The sequence below is a fragment of the Crocuta crocuta genome, unplaced genomic scaffold, assembly GCF_008692635.1.
Source record: "Crocuta crocuta isolate KB4526 unplaced genomic scaffold, BGI_CrCroc_1.0 scaffold154, whole genome shotgun sequence".
NCBI classification, from domain to species: domain Eukaryota; kingdom Metazoa; phylum Chordata; class Mammalia; order Carnivora; family Hyaenidae; genus Crocuta; species Crocuta crocuta.
The window spans coordinates 7,387,041-7,399,363 of NW_027530545.1; the positions used below are offsets into that span (position 1 = coordinate 7,387,041).

General features: G+C 37.9%; 1 protein-coding gene across 1 annotated transcript in view; it reads right to left on the reverse strand.

Annotated features, from left to right (window-relative positions):
- ACVR2A (activin A receptor type 2A) overlaps nucleotides 1-10,190 on the reverse strand; it is a 68,084-nt gene extending 57,894 nt beyond the window's left edge. Inside the window, exon 1 of the mRNA XM_077767798.1 lies at nucleotides 9,493-10,190. The gene's annotated coding sequence lies outside the window, so the exon portion shown is untranslated. The remainder of the gene's footprint in view (nucleotides 1-9,492) is intronic.
- Nucleotides 10,191-12,323: the final 2,133 nt, after the last annotated feature.

The following is a 12,323-nucleotide window of genomic DNA, read 5'->3' on the forward strand; positions in this document are numbered from 1 at the left end:
TGATATTAAAAGAACCAGAACTATGTCCTAGGGAAAACACCTTCTGAACACATGAGTTCTGGGCCCTGGAGAGGACCCATTATACATTATACATAATATTATACATTATACATACATTATACAACCATTATACATAAACCAGGTCTAAGTACTCGGAACACTCAAAACATTACAGAAATACAGCACAAATCCTTTTCTGACCTTGGGGAATCTGCAATCCACTCTGAATATCCAGTATATCAAAAATTTAGATATTATTTAAAATTATTTGCAATCCAAATACATGAAGAACGTGAAGATTTCATGAGAAATGTAAAACTGAAAAGGATATATAGGCTATAAAGGATTAATTAGAAAAGGTTTCATAGAAAAAGTTTATGGAAAAGATTCTAGCTATATTTGGAAAGTAAAGATATTTGCTCATCTAAAGAAGGAATAGGGTAGCTGGGGGAAAAAATGGCGCATATGCAGAAGAAAGCAGTCTCTACCAAGAAGTAATTAAAAAGGGAGCTCATTCATTAAAAGGGAAGAAGGGAGAAGGGAGGTCTTCGCAATATAGTCAGTGGATTAAACAGGAGAAAGAAAGAGAAAAAGAGGGGTAAACATTTCCTGCAACTAAAAGACTTATGATAATTACCTATTCAGAGTCTCTGCATATTGACTTTATTAAGTTAGGCCAGAGGGTGTAAAGGGTAAAACTCCATCCTACGTACCCCACAAGGTACTAGACAGGTCAAAGAACTGAATAAACTGTGACACCTGCTCTCAAGTTGCAAATGGCAAATAAGAAAACTCAGATGTGGCTTATTAAACTCAGCATTCTGGCAAGGTATACTTAGAGACATTCGAAAGAAGCACAGATAGGTAGAGTTATCGGAGATGAAAGGTATATTTTTGATTAAAGAAGTAGAGAGGACCAAGTAGAATATTAAAGGGAGGAAGAAATAGGCCAACCCTTGTCTGATGCTGTGCTACACAAGAGTACCACAATGACAAACCGACATGTCTGAATCTTGAAGGTTTCCTTATACTTGGGACATTTTTCACTTCACTAAAATTTCTCTTTTGCCTTGAAGAGAACACTTACACTCACACCCTACACACACACCCTCACACTCCCACATACCGCCACACTCCGCCCCCACACACTCAACCTCTTCTCACACAGCCCACGATACCCTCACACTCCCACATGCACCTTCCTCTTACAGACCTCTACACACCTTCATTAACTCATACACCCTCATTTTCTCCTCTCACACAAACCCACAAGTTTCACACCCCCACATAGCTCTCACATACCCCACACCCACCCTCTCCTACACCCCCAAGCACATCCACACCTCATTCAACACAAATGTCATTCTCAAATTTCCAATGTCCATATCTTAGTTCATGTCCCTACACTCACCTCTCAACAACCCCCTCCCCCACACACACACCACTTTCCCAACTAACTAAATTTTAATTCATCTTTCAAGGTCCACTGAAGTCTCATTTCCTTCATGAAGCTTTCCAGGCTACTTTGCCTCTTGATGATTTTTCTTGGTCCTGAATTTCTTAGTTACTCAGCTAGTATCAGCTGGTTTCTCAAGCAATTCAGCATTTAAATATAAACTATATTGTAACATTTACTGTTGATTTATATATAGAATTCTCTCCAACTAGAGCATAAGCATAGATCACAGCTTTCTGTTTTCTCTACAGGAACACAATATATGGCACATACACACACCCCTTTTGAATGGCAGCTACCCTATATGCTATTCCCCATTTTGATCTAACGTTGTCTAATAGTTCCCCAAATACATTCAAATCCCTAGTTTCCTTACACAATTTCCCAAAATCATATTTAAACACATAACTAAAAGGGTCTTGCAGTCATAAACTGGACATTGGCTTAGGGAATACACAAAAGGCAAGAATAAACAGTCTCCCTTATTGATGCTACAAAATCAATTTTAACAGTTTTTACAAATAAACTGGAAAAATATGTGTACAGCAGAATCTCCACACTTACAAATTTCAACAAGCAATTCTAGGAAGCATGTTACCATGCCAAAAGGGAGCAACTTTACAAAGTTCTCTAAAGGGTATAAAAGTGTAATATTGGAATATTTTCTTATATTAAAGGAAGAATACAAACTGCCCTTATTAAATTATTATCTCTAAGAGAAAAACATCTAGAAGTTATTAAGGATTGTCTTTAAAGATCTTAAAAGACAGTGACAGAAAGTACTAATCTGGGTACAAAAGGCAGTATCTTATAATCTTTAGGAAAAGAATTTAAAAAAGAAAAACAAAAGAAATTACTAAAACCTTAAACAAAAAAGACAAGCTATCTTCAGTTTTCTAATGTTTATTTTTGAGAGCAAAAGAGACAGAGCACGGCACAGCGAGGGAGACACAGAATCCAAAGCAGCTCCAGGCTCTGAGCTGTCAGCCCCAATGTGGGGCTCAAACTCACAAACCAAGAGATCATGACCACAGCTGAAGTCGACGCTTAACCGACTGAGCCACCCAGGTTATCTTCATCTCCTATTTCAAGAAATACAGAACCCTTCCTCAAAATTCAAGAATTGGTGTTACTTCCCAGTTTAACAACACACAAGGGCTGCTACCAGGGTAAAAAGAAAAAATAAAATAAGCACTATTTCACCTATACCCAACTTATTTTTCCAACCCTCACTCCCATACATTTTCTCTCTCTTCTCTTCTCTCTAAAAGAGGCATTCAGCATATCTGTAAGTATTATCATGTTCACTGCCTGGACGTTCTTCCATATGGTGGCCACTCTGCACAGAATCTTCCCCATCAAAGGCCAGTGGGATTACACTTGGTGAAATCCTACCATTCTTCCCCAGGCCAGTCAAATGCCATTACTTCCACATGTGATTTTACATCTAATCACTGAACATAAGCTGAGCACCTACCTACCTACTCTAGCAGCACTGAGTCAGACACCAAGAATTCAGGGATGAATTAATAAACAAACCCCTTACAGATCTCACGTGAAAAGAGAAAACTAGAGAAAATGTCAATAATGTAGGAAGTCTAACAATGAGTGAATCAATAAGGTGGTATGGAAACACAGAAAGGAGCAGCTAACAACTTGCTAGGGAGGTCCCACAGGAACTGCAGCAAGAACAAAATGAGTGGAGTTTGGAGGTAAAATCAAAGTATGTGGGGGAAGGGGAGAGATCAGAAGTTTTTTTAGTGTTATAGGATCAAAGTGGGAGACAGTGAGTGGCAGGAAATGAAGTTGGAAAGGAACAGTCCCAGGGGGTCCTGTATGTCACGTTAAAAAGCTTGGCCTTCATCCTGTGTAGGTGATAAGTCAGTGCAGTGGTTTAAGCAGGTGAGTGTCAGGGTCAAATCTGCACATTCATGACAGATCTCTTAGTATCTATAGTCTCTATGGTTTCCAGCAAAGAGTGCGGAAGACAGGTTTTCTTTTTCCCGGTGCTTTTTTGTTTGCTTCGTTGGGGCGGGGAGGGGGTGTCCATTCAAGAGTGCAGGGAAGGGTATAATACTCTGGTAATGGGGATGGGCAAGAAAGAACAGATTCAAGAAATATTCGGAAGGTAAAATTTACAGGATTTAGTAATTTCTTAGATTTAGCAGAACACTAAGAAGTGTTGAAGATGGCACCCAAGTTTCTGGTTCCAAAAGGTTTTAATTTTAATCTTCCCCTTTCTATAATCTCTCTCCTGAACAAACTCCTTAAGCACATAAATATCTCAACTTTAGCTTTCTTTCCACTGCTTTACATCCCTTCTCAGCTAAAATTTCTTAAAAAATAACTGACCAAAGCTGAACCCTCTTCCTCATCTTCCACAACATGGTTCTTGTCCCCACCATTCCAGTGACATGTCTCTTGCTAAAATTACAAATAATTTCTGACCTGATAAAAACTAGTGGCGACTTTTCAGGTTCTATCTTATTTGGTCTTTCTGGCACTGCTGAATAGATTTCTTACAATGACACTATATTTGTTTCCTTCTACCTTTCTGGTCACATCTTAGTCTCCTCTACAAGCTCTTCCATGTCCTCTCTTCCTATACTGAAAATGTTAGTGTTCCTCAGTTTGATCTTCAGAACTCTTTTTATTCTTCTTTCTGCCTAGTTGATTTCATGTCTATGACATCTATTAGCTAAAGACTCAAATCTCTCTCCAGTTAAGATCTCTATCATCAACTACTTGTTTGATATTCCTATCAGGATAAACTACAAGTACTTTTTGACCTCAGCTTGATGAAAACTTAACAGATCTCCTTATGCTGCAGCTCTAATTTGATGAAGCACTCTTTGGCTCAAAATTGCCCTCCGACAGCCTCCAGCATGAAGTTAACACTCCTGCACAAACCAAGTCCTTCATGATCTGATCCAGCCCAACTCTGGAGACTCATCACTGAGTTCATCACTGCTTCATGAACTAATAAATTAATGTCTCATGAACTAATTCCAGTTCCTCAAACATTATCCATGTGTTCATATAAGTTGTTTTCTCTGCATGTGTCTGGCCATTCTTGGCTCCTCTAGTCCCTCTCTACTCCCAAATACAGAGACTGACAGCACAGAATCACTGGGAATTTTTTAGAAACGCAGAACCTCAGACACCACTCCAAACATACTGAATCAAAAATCTGCATTTTTAACATTATCTCTAAGTGATTTATATGCATATTAAAGCCTGAGAAGTACTGCTTTAATTTATCAAAAGCATTACTACAATAATGTAGGTAACACAGAAAAGGACAAATCTAGCACATGTTATTTCCAGAGCCTTAATCTAAATCACTTCTTTACACACACTGCTGCTGACTGAGAAGTAATGGATTTTGTTATTAACTTTCCCCTTCTCACAGTCACTTCTCTCCCTCTGGATTTAGTGCTTAGTACCACTTTGCTGGCCATGACACTGGCTCCACTGAAAGATGCTCACTCTCTGCCCTGAGGCTGTATGTTCTCAGACCTTGGAGGCTTCCATAATGTAATGTCTCACCTCCAGGAAGCATACCCACCAGACTTGACAAAGATAACATAAATATTCCTCCCACTCCATTCCCCTGGTGAACTCCTAAACCTCGTTCAAAATCACTTCAAACATCTTTGAGGGAAAACATTACCTGACTCCCTCCAAACTGAATTAGGCCACCTAGTGTAGTCCCTAGACACTCTAATATAGATACAATGTGCTGCATAACCGCTCCTTTACTAATCATTCTCCAACAAAACTATGAGTCCTCTGGGGTAAAGGCTGTGTCTTATTCATCCCCATATTCCCACTTCTCACATATACTTAATGCTCACTGGATGACTAATAAATAAGTCTGGAGCTCAAGAGGGAGATCAAAGTGAGAAATATAACTATGGACATCTACATTTAGTTAAAAATGAGAGATGGGATTACTTCACCAGGGAAGGATATGCAGATTAAGAATTCCATAAGGACTCAAATCTTGAGAAACACAAAACTAAAAGGATACGGAGACTGAGTATTATGGCCATGAGGGGGCTATAGTCAGAAAAACTGGGAGAATAAAGGGACAAAAGAATTTCAAGAACAGGTAGCCAACAGCATCAAAGTTACAGGAAAGTCAAGTAGTGACCAAATACAGGTAAGAAGAATCCTTTAGATTAGGCAATTAGAAAATGAAGGGAATTATTTCACTTACTTCAGTAGACAATGGGTTGAAGAGAAAACAAAAGATACAGATGTGAAGCTAGGGTAGGAGAGAAACCTTTCAAGAAACTGGACAGTGAGAGGAAAAAGGGAGACTCACAGTAATTTACTCAAAAAATACTGAGCACTGGAAACAAGAGTGCAGTGATAAACACGAAGGCCATAATCCCTCTCCTTACGGTGCTTTTACTGTAGCAGCACTAAATTCAGGAAGAAACAAAGCCAAGAAGAACTCAAAAAGACTTGACCAAGGAGACTCTGAAAGGCATCCTTTAGCTATAAAGTCCTAACAGATAACCAAAGCCTCCAAATGAGAGAGGGAAATACCCCTTAGTGCCTAACACCATTAATTTTAGTAATTAACATGTGTCAAATGTTTTCTGTATTACATTTTAAGTTTCAAAATGTGTATTATGTTTTAGACTATAAAGTTTATCATTCCAAAGTGACTATTTCCTAAACAAAAACTTCATATTCCTTTTATAACCTCCCCAGTACCTGGCATACTAAGAAGCACACAGCAGGTACCCTTTAAATATTGGCTGATTTCAATTCTAGAGAAACAGATAAAGGATATTATTCATTTTTCTATAAATTCAGTCACTTAAATTCAAACCAAATCCTATGGATTTATTAGTCTCTACTACTCATTTGTCGCCTGGTATTCATTCTTCCTAATGTAAGAAACAGAATAAATAAAAGATTTCCTTTTCTTCCTATTCTCTTCATCACCATTCAGTTTTCTGCAGGCTAACCTATAAATTAAAAGTTATAGTAACAGAAAAATTAAGTCCTTAGATTCTGCAAAACAAAGTATTCATTTTATCTTTTTATCAGTCTATCTTAATAAGGGCAAGGGAACCACCCAAATGGTGGGAAAATGGCAGAACCATTCATACTTATCTAATATGTTCTTTCTCACTCACGCAGCATAGGTAACAGGCACCGAGTCAGCACCAACCACTACTACCATTAAATTATTTTCCAAATATCAGTCAAAAAGAATTTGGATTTGTTTTCTTCTACAGAAGCAAATTTTAATTAATTCATTCTCTCTGAATCAAAACAATCATTTTTAAAAGATCCGTTTATTTGGATCCTTTCATTCACTGATTTCTCAAATGGTCATCAGAGCAAATGATTTCTGACTGAGTTCTGATTCTGGCTCATCATATAGCCAAAAGGAACAACTTCTGTTTCTCAGTCTTTAAACAGCTGTGGACATTTACTTAAGAGGTGGAGAAAGCTCTGCTTTATCAGCTACAGGAACCATGGCAGAACATCAGAAACTCCATTTGATAACTCAGCATTGTTTACTGCACCATAGGTTTTAAGGGGTAACAGCAACAGCAGCCACTGTCAGGGTGGGAACATGAGGCAGGAACCTCGGCAGAACAGGCTCAAAGGAAATCACACTGTCCCAGAATTGGTAACTTCTATTCTAATACACATTTCAAAGTATGTGACTCAATAGATTTAATCCCTGCAGACCAAGGTAACATACCCTGGCTTTGCAACTTCTTGTATGTAGCCTTAGGCAAGTCACTCTCAGGTTCTTCATCTATAAAATGGGAATAATATCTATCTTGTAAGGTGAGTCACATTATCGCTAAAACTTAAAAGCACTTAGCCCAAGGCCTACAATAAGTGGTGGCTATTAATAATGGCAGCTTTACCAAATGTTAATCATTAATAACATTATATTTTTACATAATGACTGAGCTATGACATAATTTGTCAGTCCCGATTTGGCCAAAGAATGTAAAAGTGTAAAATTCTGACACATGTGTAATGGGACTCACCTAATAATGACCCCTCTGGAAAAAAAAATGTAACCATTCTTCACCAAAAGCAAAAGTGATTAAGAAAAGCACACCTGCAGCACCCAAAGGCAAGATGAAGCTACAGCAACAATTAACATATGTGGATTTGTGGTTGCCATCAAGCTGTCAAGCAAGAGCAAAACCACCCCTGCCCTGGAATTAAAGCTCACTTTGGTGTTCCTGCTGTACTGCTACTTCCAGCTCCCCGCTTCCCCACGAAGCACATCTTTCTCGGAGTGTACTACAAGGATTATTTACAAAACAACCACCTCTACAACTGACTGCAAAGACTCCCCACCACTCAGGGTAGGAAATGGCAGAGGTGGATGAGAAAAAATTGGTAAGTATCCTTTACTTTTACATAAGAACACTGAACTTAAAAATGAGGGTTTAAGCTCTAGCTTCACTGATCAGTGAATTCAAGCCAACTTTAGAGCTCAGGGTCTGACTTAAAGCAAACTAAAAAACAAAACAAAACATGAAACTTATTTCAAACAAATTCAAATATGATCAAATAGGAACATACACAAAATCACTTCGAAAACTATAAAGCCATTAATAAATGGAAGTTCTCTTCCCAGAAATATTGATATTCAAATGCTTAAAAATCATGTAAGATACACTTCTGGAAATTTCATTTATTTCCCCTAACACACTCATTTCCTTTTTGTCTTCATCTCATCTTAGAAAGATTCTGAGGTGCTCCCCTTTGGGAATATACTACTAAATGACACACTACTCCATTCTTTTTATAGTTTTCTGAAAAGATCCCCCCAAAACTTCTTTCTAAAATACCACCAAATTACATCATTGAAAATGTTAGTATTCTTCCCTGAAAACCAACTGATGTTCTAGAATTAAACCAGAGTCCAGTAAATATATAAATAAATATAACTGTTATAAATAAAACAAACATTATTATATCCTAAACAGCATGGCCATCTGCAAAAGTATAGTTTCTCACTAAATATAACTGAATTCCTTCAGTTTTAGATTCTAGATTCTACTCATTCATGTTCAATAAACAGTTCAAGCTAGATATCGTGCGAGGCAAACAGTAAGCAGCAACAGCAGGTTTTGTTGGGTTTTTTGTTTGTTTGGTTGGTTGGTTTTTTTTTTTTTTTGGAGACTTAATTTTACTTTAGAGCCGTTTTAGGATCACAACAAAACTAAAAGGAAGGTACATAGATATCTCATATACCCCCTGACCCTACACATAGCTAGCCCTCCTGCATTATCAACATCACTCACTACAGTGCTCCATTTGTTACCGAAGATGAACCCTGACACATCAGAATCACCCAAAGCCCATAGCTTACCTCAGGGTTCACTCTTGGTGTTGCACATTCTATGGGTTTGCGCATAACCACCATTAGAATATCATACAGAGTATTTTCACCAGCCCCAAAACAACCCTGTGCTTTGCCTATTCATCCCTTCCACCCCTGGCAACAACTGATCTTTTTACAGTCTCCAGAATTTTGCCTTTTCCAGATGTCATATAATTGGAAGCAGTATGTAGCCTTTCCAGATCAGACTCTTTCACTTAGCAACATGCATTTAAGCTTCCTCCATGTCTTTTCATGACTTGATGGCTCATTTCTTTTTAGTGCTAAATAATATCCCATTGTTCAGATGTACCACAATTTATATATCCATTCACTACTAAAGGACATCTTAGTTCTTCCAAATTTTGACAATTATGAATAAAGCTGTAAACATCCACGTATACGATTTTGTTTGGACTTAAGTTTTCAGTTCCTCTAGGTAAATACGAAGGGGCGTGATTCTTGAATGGTGTGGTTAGAGGATATAAGAAATCACCAAGTTATCTTCCAAAGTAGCTGTGCCATTTTGCATCCCCAATGAATGAGAGTTCATATTGGTCTACATCCTTGCCAGCATTTGGTGGCATCAGTGTTAGAGATTCTGACCCTCTGAATAGGTGTGTAGTATCATCCTGCAGTTTTAATTTGTATTTACCTGACAACTTATGATGTTAAGAGCATCATTGCATTATGTTCGTCATCTGTGTATCTTCTTTGGTGAGGTGTTTGTTAGGGGCTTTGGCCCATTTTTAAAAAAAAAATTTTTTTAGTGTTTATTTAATTTTGAGAGAGAGACAGAGTATGAGCAGAGGAGGGCAGAAAGAGAGGGAGACACAGAGCCTGACATGGGCTAGAAGCCATGAACCATGAGATCATGACCTGAGCCGAAGTCTGACAACTAGCCAACTGAGCCACCAAGGCACCCCGTTTTTGGCCCATTTTTAAACCTGGCTGTTTGTTTCCTTCTTGTTGAGTTCTAAGAGTTCTTTGTTTATTGAGGACAACAGCGCTTTAGCAGATATTACCAAATATTGCAAGCATTTTCTCCCAGTCTTATCTTTCAACTAATGTTTTCATTATTTAGAATGCTTACTTACTACATGCCAGGCATCATTCAAAGCACTTTACGTACGTTAACTCATCTACACTTAATAACAACTGTATAAAGTACCATACTATCTCCATTTGCCAGATGAGAAAAACAACTTCATCACAGAGCCAGAAAATAATGGAGCAGAGATACAAAACCAGGCACTCTGGACCCGATGCTCTTATACCTACCTTGGGCATTAAGCACTACACTGAAAGAATCTAAAACAATTCACTGTCAGCTGTACATGGACACATGAAGAAGCAATTCTAATACAGAATATGGTAAACACTACCACAGGACTAACCAACAGGGCTAAAAAAATATTAAGTCCAAGTCTTCAGATATTACCAGTTGAAACTAAGTCTATACATAAATTAGTAATTCCCACTGCAAATTCAAAACTCCCAACTCAACCCGAGAAAGATTAACATATTTTTTATGTCATTTTCCCATTCAATTAACCACGTATCTATTACCTGGTTATATAAAACCAGGTTTTATTACTTTTCTAGTTAAGAACAACAGCCTTCCTACCATTCTTTTTCTCCCCAAGACAATTCTGAATCAAGTTAGAGATCAGAATCATCATAAATTAGTTTTCACCTTACTTGCTAACAAAATATTTTAGAGAAACAGAAATGTCCTAGACATTTAATATAATTTTTAACTACTTAGAATGGGTAACTAAATCTGGACTAACCTAGTATTGCTTAAGAGAAGCTTTTCCTTAATAACTGGAAAGGAACTATTTTCAATTAGCACATCAAAGCTACTAGTCTCCAATGCTTAGACTTCTGCTTGTAACATGATTAATAGCAGTCCTTGTTTTACCCATACCCACTTATAAATCGCCACCTGAGAATAGCCAACCCATTCGAGTGGCCAGGTGGCTCTGCTACTTGGGTTTCCCTCCTTATTCTCCTTTCAACTAAAGACAAGATTATATTACTCTTCCTCACTAAACCTCATCCTCTAGCCCTTGTGGTTTCTACTATGAGTTAAGAGTCCACACTGGTGATGAGGTATGAAGGAACAGGGCTAGCAGTACAGAGAGGAAGAAAAGAAAAAATAAAGGCAAAATGACAGAGCCCCCTCCTGTCTTACACATCCTATCACTCTTCATACAGAGTTCCTAACCATTTTCCTCCCGTGGCCCTGTCCTAATATCTAAGCCTATGTCCTGTCTCAAGAAATCTGGTGAGTTGCCACCAATTAAGATATTTTTTGTCCTCTGAAACACAATGGAAGTCATATATAGCTTCTTTCCCTACAAGAAAAACCACATGGTATGACAGAAGAAGAGCATACTCTAAAATATAGATAAGTGTCTATATGACTATCACTTCTGAAGCTTATTAGTTTAAGATCCTGCCTTCTCAGCTATAAAACAGATAACTACCTCATAAAGGAACTTGGTACCCAAAACACACTGTAGCAAGCAGTGAAGACTTCCTTTCCATTTTTCATTGGAGTCTCATACAATAAGGGAGAAAGGGGGAGAGATTTCAGGATTAGTATCTCAAACCCTTAAAGTACAAGTTTTCAAACTTTCTGACTACAAACCACAGTAAGAAACACATTTTTCATTATGACCCAGTACATATGTACATATAATCGCACACATAACCAAAGTTTCACAAAATACTACCCTTACTACGTACGATCACTCTAATATTTTCTATTTTCTTTCTTCTCTCTGCTCCCCCTGGAATCCTTCTCCCTCCATGCCCTCCTCCCTGATCACATACAGGAAGCTCCTTTTAGTCTTGTCATCATACCACCATATTGGAGCCCAGGGAGCCGGATACCTCCCAGGATGCAAACCTAGCAGGTAAAAAAGGACTGATCCAGGAAGAAGGAAATTCTGCTGGTGCTGGAAGAGTCTATCTTTCTTCTGGTCGAAGAAAGAATACTATATCCATATTCACTCAAAAACAGTGTTATTGCTGGGAGGCAAAGTTGTACTATTGGAATAAAGAACATTAGAAGTAAAAGAAAAATGGCTCGGATATTAGTCTGAGAACTTAACCAAACACATATGACAATGATCCTATAAGAAAATTCTTCCTGGGTTCCAAACAAAGTTTTTAAAACATAAAATATTTCTAAATTGGGAGAGGGGTGCTATTTATACAATGTCCTATGTCAGAGGCTGGTAAACTACTGCCTGTGCATCAAATCCAGTCTGTAGCCTGTTTTACTGAAGCCCTTGAACAATTGTTTTTACATTTTTATTTGGGTGAAAAAAATTCAAAAGAATATTTTTATTTTATGATACATGAAAATTACATAAAACTCAAATTCCAGTATTTATAAATAAAGTTTTATTAGAACACAGTCACCTTGATGGTGCCTGGCCAGCTCAGTCAAGGGAGCATGTGACTCCTGATCTC